General features: G+C 37.1%; 1 long non-coding RNA gene across 1 annotated transcript; it reads left to right on the forward strand.

The window, feature by feature from the left end:
- The first annotated feature begins 2,620 nt into the window (after positions 1-2,620).
- LOC129349378 (uncharacterized) lies at positions 2,621-8,225 on the forward strand. The gene is made up of 3 exons (XR_008602363.1): positions 2,621-3,727; positions 4,357-4,515; positions 5,762-8,225. It is a non-coding gene; the product is annotated as an uncharacterized LOC129349378 (long non-coding RNA).
- Positions 8,226-11,311: the final 3,086 nt, after the last annotated feature.

Consider the following 11,311-nt stretch of genomic DNA (forward strand, 5'->3'; position numbering starts at 1 on the left):
AGTGTTTTTCACGGCCTCCTTTACATTATTTCATCATATGGCACGTTTTTACAACATGTTTGAAAAATCACATTTTTTTTCGACATAGTATAGTAAGGCGTTTTTTTTGCGCCAAAATTCATGATGATTTTTTTTTCAAAGAAAACCTTTCTGGAGTGTTTTTCACGGCCTCCTTTACATTATTTCATCATATGGCACGTTTTTACAACATGTTTGAAAAATCGCATTTTTTTTCGACATAGTATAGTAAGGCGTTTTTTTTGCGCCAAAATTCATGATGATTTTTTTTTCAAAGAAAACCTTTCTGGAGTGTTTTTCACGGCCTCCTTTACATTATTTCATCATATGGCACGTTTTTACAACATGTTTGAAAAATGCACATTTTTTTTCGACATAGTATAGTAAGGCGTTTTTTTTGCGCCAAAATTCATGATGATTTTTTTTTCAAAGAAAACCTTTCTGGAGTGTTTTTCACGGCCTCCTTTACATTATTTCATCATATGGCACGTTTTTACAACATGTTTGAAAAATGGCATTTTTTTTCGACATAGTATAGTAAGGCGTTTTTTTTGCGCCAAAATTCATGATGATTTTTTTTTCAAAGAAAACCTTTCTGGAGTGTTTTTCACGGCCTCCTTTACATTATTTCATCATATGGCACGTTTTTACAACATGTTTGAAAAATGCACATTTTTTTTCGACATAGTATAGTAAGGCGTTTTTTTTTGCGCCAAAATTCATGATGATTTTTTTTTCAAAGAAAACCTTTCTGGAGTGTTTTTCACGCCTCCTTTACATTATTTCATCATATGGCACGTTTTTACAACATGTTTGAAAAATGGCATTTTTTTTCGACATAGTATAGTAAGGCGTTTTTTTTGCGCCAAAATTCATGATGATTTTTTTTTCAAAGAAAACCTTTCTGGAGTGTTTTTCACGGCCTCCTTTACATTATTTCATCATATGGCACGTTTTTACAACATGTTTGAAAAATCACATTTTTTTTCGACATAGTATAGTAAGGCGTTTTTTTTGCGCCAAAATTCATGATGATTTTTTTTTCAAAGAAAACCTTTCTGGAGTGTTTTTCACGGCCTCCTTTACATTATTTCATCATATGGCACGTTTTTACAACATGTTTGAAAAATCACATTTTTTTTCGACATAGTATAGTAAGGCGTTTTTTTTGCGCCAAAATTCATGATGATGTTTTTTCCAAAGAAAACCCTTCTGGAATGTTTTTCACACCCTCCTTTACATTATTTCATCAAATGGCACGTTTTTACAACGTTTGAAAAGTCGCATTTTTTTTCGATATAGTAATTCGTTTTTTTCCACATTTTGGACGACATATTAAACTATGACGTTTTTTTTCCACATTTTGGTGACATAGTAAACTATTACGTTTTAGTGACATTTTGGACGACATACTAAACTATGAAGTCTTTTCCACATTTTGGACGACATTTTAAACTGTCGTTTTTTTCCACATTTTGGGCGACATAGTAAACCATGACATTTTAGTAACATGTTAGCCAACATACTAAACTATGAAGTTTTTTTTCCACATACTTTCTGTATGTCTGTGTAGAATTTAGTTGATCATAGATTAACTTGCTATAAAACTTGTGACTACTTTCCATTATTCACTGGGGTGATCTGATTGTTGACAAATTGCTATTTTATATGATCTTTTCTCTGTGGATTGAATTTCAAGCAGCACTGTGATATCTGCAAACATGCTGACAATCTTAATGTCTTTTCACTTTATCTTTGCAGACAGGTCAGAGCCCAAAAACAACACACTGAATGAGTAGTAATTCAGTCACTTTGATACTCAGATATTAAATGGACTTGACAGTCTGGTAACAGGATGACCAACATATAATTTGAATTCATTTCACCTGTCTTCAGCTAACTTTTAAATACCACTAAAGACCGAAACTTGAGCATCAGAATTATTTACTTTTCATTATCAGCGATACGATAAAAGTTACAAAGGCGTGGAGGCGTTAATATAAATGACATTATACCGAGCTGAATCTATTTTTAAATACATTTTGAAGTTCTCCCTTCAAGAAAGATAATCTAAATTCTGCCAAAGCTGTAATTGTTAGGTTGAGTTATTGTTTCTCAAAGCTCTTTTTTCTTTCTTTTGCCTTTTATCTCTTCTCTCCCAACACCTTCTCCTTGCTCTATCTGTTGTTTGGTCTCCTCTTGTCACTCCACTGCAATCATCCTTGCAGGGGGGCTTGTCATCTGTATCTACTCATATCCTACAATCCCTTTTGCTCTGAGCACTACTGCACTTAAATGTCAGGGCTGATGAGCCTGCCACACCCACCTGACACATCAGCCCAGCAACTGCTAAAAGCTTTTATGGAGTGAGAGCCTGGTGGTTGATATAAATTAAAGAGTTTTTTTTTTCTTCGTCTTTTCTTTTTTTTTTTTAGGGATTATGGATCTAAAGGGACAACTTCTTGTAAGTGATGGGAAGGAGAGTGAGAACATCGGCTACGATTGGTTGCCATCTAGTGGGTCAAAAAGGGCCTGCTGCTGCACCATCGCTGCCTGACAGAAAGGTTAGACAGTAAATTTCACACTAATAACAGAGGAAAAAAATATGTCCCATTTTCTCCACCCTTCATAGTTTTCAGAAGCGAGTATAGGAAGCTAAAAGTATTTTGACGTGACTCTTTTTCTGTATCAGCTTTTGTGTGTGTTATAGAAGAATCCTTGCTCCTGTTTGGAAACAGTTTATTTGGGGCCCCACCCTGAATATTTAATATAAAATTACACTGACAAACACAACCAAGCACAATGACCTCTTGTACACTTTTCTATACTGTGATTCCAAGGTTGTGACTCTCTCCACATTTGTATGAATGTAGCACAAGTGTTTGATATTTCAGTACTATTGTACAAAATAGAGTCCATTAGTTTGTTACAGAAAAATGGATTTAATTAGTGCACATCTTTGTCTACCAGTCTGTTCCCTGATGTTCCTAACTGCAGTATGTAACAAACATCCTTTCATTTTTTAAAATAATTTATATGCTCTGCTCTTGCTTTGATTTAAATCAATCAATCAATCTTTATTAGTCATTGCACACTTTCATATACAACGCAATTTCATTTGAGCTGCCCTGCCAATGACAGCTCCAGCTGCTGCGCAGTGCTGCGCGCACCTTTCTTGAGGAAAAAAGAAAAAGACATGTTGGGATCTGGGTAGGGACCACTGTTCCCTCTAAACTGCGCGTGTGCGCAATTGCGCACTGCTGACACGGTCTCCGCGCACAGAAAATCTGCGCTGTGCACACATAAAAAAATCCAACCTAAATCGTAAATAAAATAAACATGTAACAATTCATTCTGTGCTACTTTTCAATGTGAGTCAGTGAGTGACTGGCTGCTGCAGCCAATGATGCGATTCACATACGTATTTACCATAGACTGTATATAATAGTATTTACGCAGCTAATCAACGTCAGGCGTCCTTATGTGCAGCCACCGTTGTTCTCATAGATATGAATGAGTAGATAGGACACGCCCCTTTGAGCTGCGTGCTACGGCGAGGCTAAGCTAGTGGGGGCAAAGTTTCATTGCATTCCATTGATGTAGACGGCATGAAAACGGAAACAACAAGAATGCCGTCTCACTGTGCTGCATACAGTTACACACTACGTCGTACGATTGAGACAAGGAAACTTGGAAGGACTTTTCATAGGTAAGAATAGTTTTTGGCTCTTTTTTCATTATGAAATCTTGTTGAGAGCTTCCAGTCTATGAAAGCTAACTAGTTAGCCACTAGCAAAACACTAAGGCGAGCTAGCAGCTTGACAACCAAATACCAGACGATTAATAGTAGCTGTAGTATAGTTGTACAAGCAGTAGTAGTAATACTAAAAGTACAAGCAGTAGTAGTATAAAATAGCTGTTAGAGTCATAGAAGTAGTATCAGCATTTGTAATAATATTACAATTTGTAGTAGCAGTGCCAGTATCAGCAGCAGTAGTTAGTGTACTACCACTACTACTAGTAGTAGTCACATTGCTATTACTACCACCAGTACTACCAATAGTAGTTATAAAGCCTAACTCATATATATCCAGATTATCATCTTTGTTCTTCCTCCAAACCCATTTTATGATTGGGATTACAGGCAGTTCTTTAGGGCTGCTCTCAAATAATTGAAATGTTACTAAACAAGGTTATACTTATCAAATTAAATAGCTCTGGTCTCCAGTATATTGGCGAATTTGGTTATTTGTACTTAATTTATTAGCATGATTTCTTTTTTAATATGTTGTGTACAGACTTACTTACTTCTCTGTCTATTTGTCTTACTCCATGTAGGTTTCCCAGAGACTATGGGTTGAGGAGGAAGTGGAAGTTTGTCGGCTTAGACCTGGTGTCATTCCATCAGTGTTAAACTTCCCGGCTCATCTTGGAAGAGTACGTGCCAGAAAGACCACGACCAAGCAGCCTTGAGATCTTAGGCAGCGTCTCCCTGAGGTGGGTGTCGACGGCGTTCACGGTCAGGTCTGTGGTAATCCCGTCAAAAAACAAAACAGAAAAACATCTAGATTATAAATCAACATGTAACCAAAGCACTCTGTGTATAACGCCATAGTATAGGATGTAGTTCAGAAAATATCAAAATATAGTATGCTTTACTCAAGAATAACATAGTATGGCCTGTAGTTCACAGTACAGCATGTTGGCAAGAAAAAAAAACAAAACATAGAAAACAACAACGTGCTGACCGCCCTGGAAACTTCCGCCAAGGAGGCCCAGAACGTGGAGGCCGCCTTCATCCTCATGGCCCGGGAGCTGCTGGCACGGAACGGCACGACCATGGCAGACGAGGCCTCTCAGGACTCACCTCAGTTCACGCTGAGTAACAACTCTCACCCAGTTACCGGCACCGTGACTTCAGATAAGAAATGTGGGTGCTGAAGAAGCAGGGATGGGCTGATTTAGACTTGTTTAGAAAATGTCTGAATATTCAATTTACATGTTTGAGAAAGTTCACTACCAGAGCATTTAGGTTATTTTATGTGGTTCAAAAAGCGCAAAATGATAGGATGTTGCCTAAAATTGTCATGTATGATGTGTGGTTCAAAAAATGTAATAGTGCGGTATATTGTCAAAATAGTATGTTATTCAAGAAAACATCAGAGTATAATATGTCGTCTAAAAAATGCCATAGAATAATATGTCATTGCACAAGTAAAAGTATAGTAAATTTTAACACTGTTCAAATTCTTATAATATGTTGCTAAAAAACAAAACAAAAAAACTAAAACAAAAAAAGGTCAGTAATATGTCAATTAAAAAAGCCTATAGTATAGTGTGTCGCCCAACAAACATCATAGTATAGCATGTCGCTCTAAAAACGTCATAGTATAGCCTTTAGTCCACAGCTGTCAGTAGGTGAGGAGCAACACAAAAACAGTCCAAACGCTGGTTTCCAGAGGGTTAGACGAGTATTTATTTGAAAGAGTAAGTTTACAACAACACAACATGTGAGGGGGTTAAAAACAAATGGGTGTTAGTAAAATAAAAATAAATAAACAGAGATAAAAGTGAACTTCATGTTGACATTAATGGGCATTCCAACCAGGAACAAAGTAAAAGATAATCAATACAAAAAAAAACTCTTCCTGTTCACCTCTTCAAGCCCAAAAACACACCGCAGTAGCACCCTAAACTAAAACTACCAATGGGTTCCCTGTTTTCCTTTCTGAACAATTCAAAGGTCCCTCTCTATCTCCCCACACATCCACCAACCACTGGAACACATCTCCAAAGTTCTGCTGGGCCAGCTCAGCTTCGCCTCAGAAGAAGTGCCGCCACCTGCCAGATGAAGGAGCCTTTTGAGAGGCAGCTGGCATCGTGATTGGACTGTACTTTGGTCTGTTCCAATCCAGCTTCAGCTCCAGAGACGGCAGGCGGGACGAGTCAACGGAGGCCGGGTGGACGAAGGCATGCAGCTGAGTACAATCCAGAAAACAACAGAGGAGGAGTGCAATGGCCCAGGACCAGAACAAGCAGAGTAGCATCGTATGTCTCTTAGAAAACATCATAGTAGAGCCTTTGGTATGAAAAAACGCCATCATATACATCGTATATTGTACAAATAACAAGTCAAAGGAAAGAGACATATATTGTAGAATTGTAGTAATTGTGGGCTGACTGATTTACTGATTATCAGTATTTTATTTTTTACTGATTTACGGTAATAAATCAATTTAAAAATGGCGCTACTTTGGCTCTGAACCTTAATCTACCTGTGGTCGCTCTGTCTTCTGGAGTGATTTGATTGGTTATACGTCACGAATAAAACTCCTTTAACTTAACATCTGTAAACAAAACAAAAATGTATCAACAAAGTTTTCTGTTAGAGTTTGTGTTCTTCTAAGTTGAACTCCAAGATTTTAAATACTTTCATTTACTGCAAATGAATATCTACTCCAAATGTCTCACTAATAATCATTATCAGCCTTAAAAACCCACAAAACACCCCTCTATACTCGACCACACTTAGTACAGTCCGGTTCCCCCTTCTATAAATCTGCTTGGAATCGTCCACTTCCTGTTTGTCAAAGTGGCCTTCTACCTGGACAGGTTTTGTTGGAGCTCATGCAACAAACATTTTGGGTAACTGCACTTTAATATGGATGGATGACCCTGGATTAGAGTCTGTTTTCATGAGACTGAGTTAAGATGTGTAGCTGTCATTAAATAGTAAATTATTTCTCAGAATTCACAGAGAAAAGTCTGAAATGTTTGCTAGGTTAGCGTCCCACATGTTCTTTGGCTCAGCTAAAGCTAACTCTCTCCAACTTCTGGATCTCTTGAGTTGCTTGTTGTTAAAATATCTTGCTAGAGGTGCTGAAGCTCAGAAAGTCTGAGATGTTTGTTCAAAATAAGCTCATACTCAAGTCTTATCTGAACTGTCCTCTTTTGTTTGAACTTTCCCTAAACTTAGGAGTTAATGACAGAGCAGCACATCCAGACTCAGTCTCATTTATGTAGAGATTAAACTTCAGTGTCATTCATTGATGTTAAAGTGCAGTTTTTCAAATGTTTGTTGCACATGCTCCCGACCAAACCAGTCCAGGTGGAAGACGATGTGAAGAGAAAGCTCCAGAGGATGAATATCACACATTTACATTGGAAATAAATGTCCTTTAATTAGACATTGTCATGCAAAAGTTGGATTTCCCTTTAATGATGTTCAAATCTTTGTTGAGTGTTTTGTTGATGTTGGTTTCTAAATGTTTTTTGACACTCGGCCTCAAAGATTAAAACGTTCTACGGCTCACAAGCTGCAACAATTCACACATTAACTATCTTTCTGACTAAACTAAGATAAAAAGTGAAAAACTGCCTGATTCCTGCATCATGAATGTAAATCTTTTTGGTTTTTATGACCGTAAACTGAATGTATTTGGGCTTGACATTTTATAAACCAAAACAAGAAATGAATTACTGGAGAAAATGACATATTAATGGACAAAGAAAATGTGTTTTCCAACATATATCGCTGAATTACTCCAACATTACAAGATACATACAATTTTAATTCAATTTTATTTATATAACGCCAATTACAGGTCAAATTGTCTCAAGATACTTTATTTTTATATTTTTTGTCATATTTAAAATATGACAAAGTAAGAAATTTAAACCTCTTGACTAATCCAATTTATTATTTAGTTTTTAAGAGACCAATTGACAATTAAAACTTTCTCCACTAAAACTAACAAACATGAGGTCAAATAGAAGGAACAGTTTTAAATACTGCAGTCCCACGACGACAAGAATAAAGTTTCTCAACAAAAACTAAATCTGCTGGTGGATTCCATTAAAGTCCTAATAAAGGATAATAAAGTGTGATACTAAAGGTTTGTGGTGCTAAAAATCTCCAAGTAAAGATATCAAGTTGAACATCTGGATGGAGGTTGATAAAAGTTGACCTCCCTTCATTTCTCTGGAGCCGACTCCATGGATTTTATGGATGGTGGTGAAAGACCTGCTCTTCTAGGCGTCTTCCTTCTCGTCGCTGTAGAAAGTCAGTCCATCCTGACCGACTTCAACACCTCTTCATGACAACTTGTTCTACCTCGGCCCTCGTGGAAACTCCAGAAACTCGGGAAAACCTGTCGAGACTCGAGGAACTCATCGAGACTCGAAGAACTCGTCGGGCGGGGGAAGGTGTGGTGGGCGGTGGGGGGAGGTGGGGCAGTAGAGGGGGGAGGCCGCCACCCACCTCCCCGCCTACTCTCCGCCCTGACTCCACCCAGGCTCCGCCTTGGCTCCGCCCATGTGGTCACTTGGAAACTACGATGACAAAGGGACGACGAATTTATTTCTTTTTATCTGATCTGTAGCTCAGTGAGTTAAGGATTTGCCTATGGAGCTGCAGGTCGCTGGTTCAAGACCAGACCCTTCTTAAGTTTTATCAAATCCTGACAAAGACAAAGAAAGAAAAAGGCCAGTGGTGGGTCTTGAACCTGCGACCTTCCAGTTGGTAGTCTGTCTTCTTACCCCCTGAGCTAGCCGCTCAGATACAAATTCTTCTTTTTTTTGCGCATTTATCATCTATTTTTTTGTCATTTTTGAGTTTTTTTTTTATCTCGAGTCTCGACTCACCGTTTTTCTCAGGAGGCTGGACTTCAGCCTTTGTGCTGGAGGGTTGAACCATCAGTTCCAAGACTTTCACAGCCTCCAGACCCTCCGAGTCCTCAGGACTTGAGCTTTCACACAGTCTGAGGGCTGAAATTTTCTAAGTCCCACAGTCGTTTTCTGTTAGATTTAACTTTCAGACAGTCCAAGGACTGATATCTTCTAAGTTCCTGAGTAGTTCTCTGTTCGTTTGAACCTTCAGACAGTCTGAGGACTGAAATCTTAAAAGTTTCTCAGTACTTCTCTCTTCGTTTGAACCTTCAGACAGTCTGAGGACTGAAATCTTAAAAGTTTCTCAGTACTTCTCTGTTAGTTTGAACCTTTAGACAGTCTGAGGACTGAAATCTTAAAAGTTTCTCAGTACGTCTCTGTTAGTTTGAACTTTCTAGTTAACAGAAGCCTTAAAACTTGTGACCATGAGCCTTGATTTCACATTTAGACCATCAATCTGAGTTCTTCTCAGACCTTCACCTGTGGGTTTTTTAGAAATCCTGAACAAACTTTGATTCTCTTCACTGAACAGTAAAGTTTGTGGAGATCAGAAGTTAACATCAGTTTGATCGATGCCTTCAACCTCAAGTAGACTATATCTGGAAATCGGTTTTCTGAAATGAGTTCTTAGTAAATCTGTCCACAATCAAACCAAGAACATAGAAAGAGGAAATGTTTGAAGAAACAACTTGATGTTTTCATTTCAGACTAGAAAATGCTTCAAGGCCTTTATCTGTTTTTGCTCTTTTGATCATTTTATTGTCTCCTCTGTTTAATTTGATCTTCTAAAGTTTAACTGGTGCCCTTTGATCTGATTTTGAAATGTTTTGTCTATTTAATGTTTAATTGTTGTTTTTTTTTATGTTTTATCGGCTTGTTTGAAAAATTTCCTTTTCTTTCCCAATGTTTAATTTTTTGATTAAATCTTTGTTAAGGTTTTTCTTTTTAAATGTTTTACCACCTTTTAATGTTTAATTTTCTTTTTTAATGCTTCATTGTATTTTCTGTTTAATTCCTATTTAAAGTTTTATTGTCTTTAAGCTTTAATTTTCTAATTAAACATTTAATTTTTTAATTAAATGTTTTGACTTTTAAAGGTTTAAGAATCTAGTTAAATGTTTTGTATTTTTCTAAATGTGTAATATTGTTGTTTAATTGTATTTTTTAAATGTTTAATTATCTAAAATATTTCATCTTTAACGTTTAATAGTTTTGTTTAAAAATTTTTGTTTAATTTCATAATTACATGCTTTGTATCTTCCATTTAATTATCTAATTAAATATCTTGTCTAATATAATTTAATTGTATTTAATGTTTAATTTTCATTTTAAAAGTTTTATTATATTAGTTTTTTTCCTTTGATTTAATTGCTTTTTTTACTGTAGTTTATTCTTTAATCTTTTTTTTCTGTCAAGATTTTAACCCCAACCTTAAAAATGAAATAAACTCTTAAATCACAATGAAAATACTTCTGTTGTCACAATCATGAGTTAGTCAATTATTCAGTTTATCAATTCAGCTTTATTTGTTTAGCACCTTTTGCACAGATGAAAAAACTAAACAAGCAAAGAGACAAAAACTATGCTAAAACTATGATTAAAACTCAAAAACAAACAAAAAAGATTTAACATCATAATAAAATATGTTGTGTCCAGGGGATGGAGGGAGTTTATTGAAGTCTTCTTGGGCTCACATGGTAAATCATTTAAAATATAAACTTGATATTCAGTCTAAGGAAACTGGAAACTGCAGAACGACAGAAGAACCAACAATATCTCCTGTTTTCTCCTTTAATGAGTCGACTCTTCTTGTGCTTTCAGACCAAAGAACTACAGACTCTTCACAACCTGCTCAAACTCTTGGTACAGGACCTCACCACACGGGTCAAGAAGGTTTCCATCTCATTTCTGCTCTGAAGCTCACCTTCTGCTCAAACTGCTGGCAAATGTTTCTGCTGCTCTAAAGTCTGGTCTCCAGAACTTCCTAAAAACTCTCAAAGTCTCTTCTGCTGCAGGTTGCTTTGTAGAACTGTTGCAGAAAACCTCACTAAACCACATGGAGGGGCCTCAAGATAGTCGTCCAAATGAAACCGTACAAAAAGCAAACTAACACAACCCAAACGCTAAAGTCTCCTGCAGCCTACCAGAGAACCTCTGAGAACAGAGAATCAGGACAGGAACTCTTACCTTCTGGACAACCAACGTTGCTTTACAAACAAGAATACAGAATGTGTCTGACCAAAAACCTCTAAAGACTCACTACAGCCAAGATAAAGACACAACTCAGCTGGACCAAATCCACTAATCACTGCACACATTAGCACCATGTGCTAACTGTGGCTAAAGAACCTCATTTACCAAGACAACTATCCAGTACAAAGCCCTAAAACACACCAAGAAACACATTAAAGACGATTTTACTGCTGGAAGCTGCAAGCCAACGCCTAAAGAACAAACTAACGCAACGAAGCCAAACCCAGTTCACTGGTGAAGCAGAGGAAATGTTTGTCTGCAGCTAAATAAAGCAGGAAGACACTGAGCTGCTCAGGTGTTCCTGATAACACCAAGCAGCCACCTGGACAGCCAATAGGAACACAGCTTACTGGAAGTCCAGAGGGCTGGCTTA

This window comes from Amphiprion ocellaris, chromosome 1, assembly GCF_022539595.1.
Source record: "Amphiprion ocellaris isolate individual 3 ecotype Okinawa chromosome 1, ASM2253959v1, whole genome shotgun sequence".
NCBI classification, from domain to species: Eukaryota; Metazoa; Chordata; class Actinopteri; family Pomacentridae; genus Amphiprion; species Amphiprion ocellaris.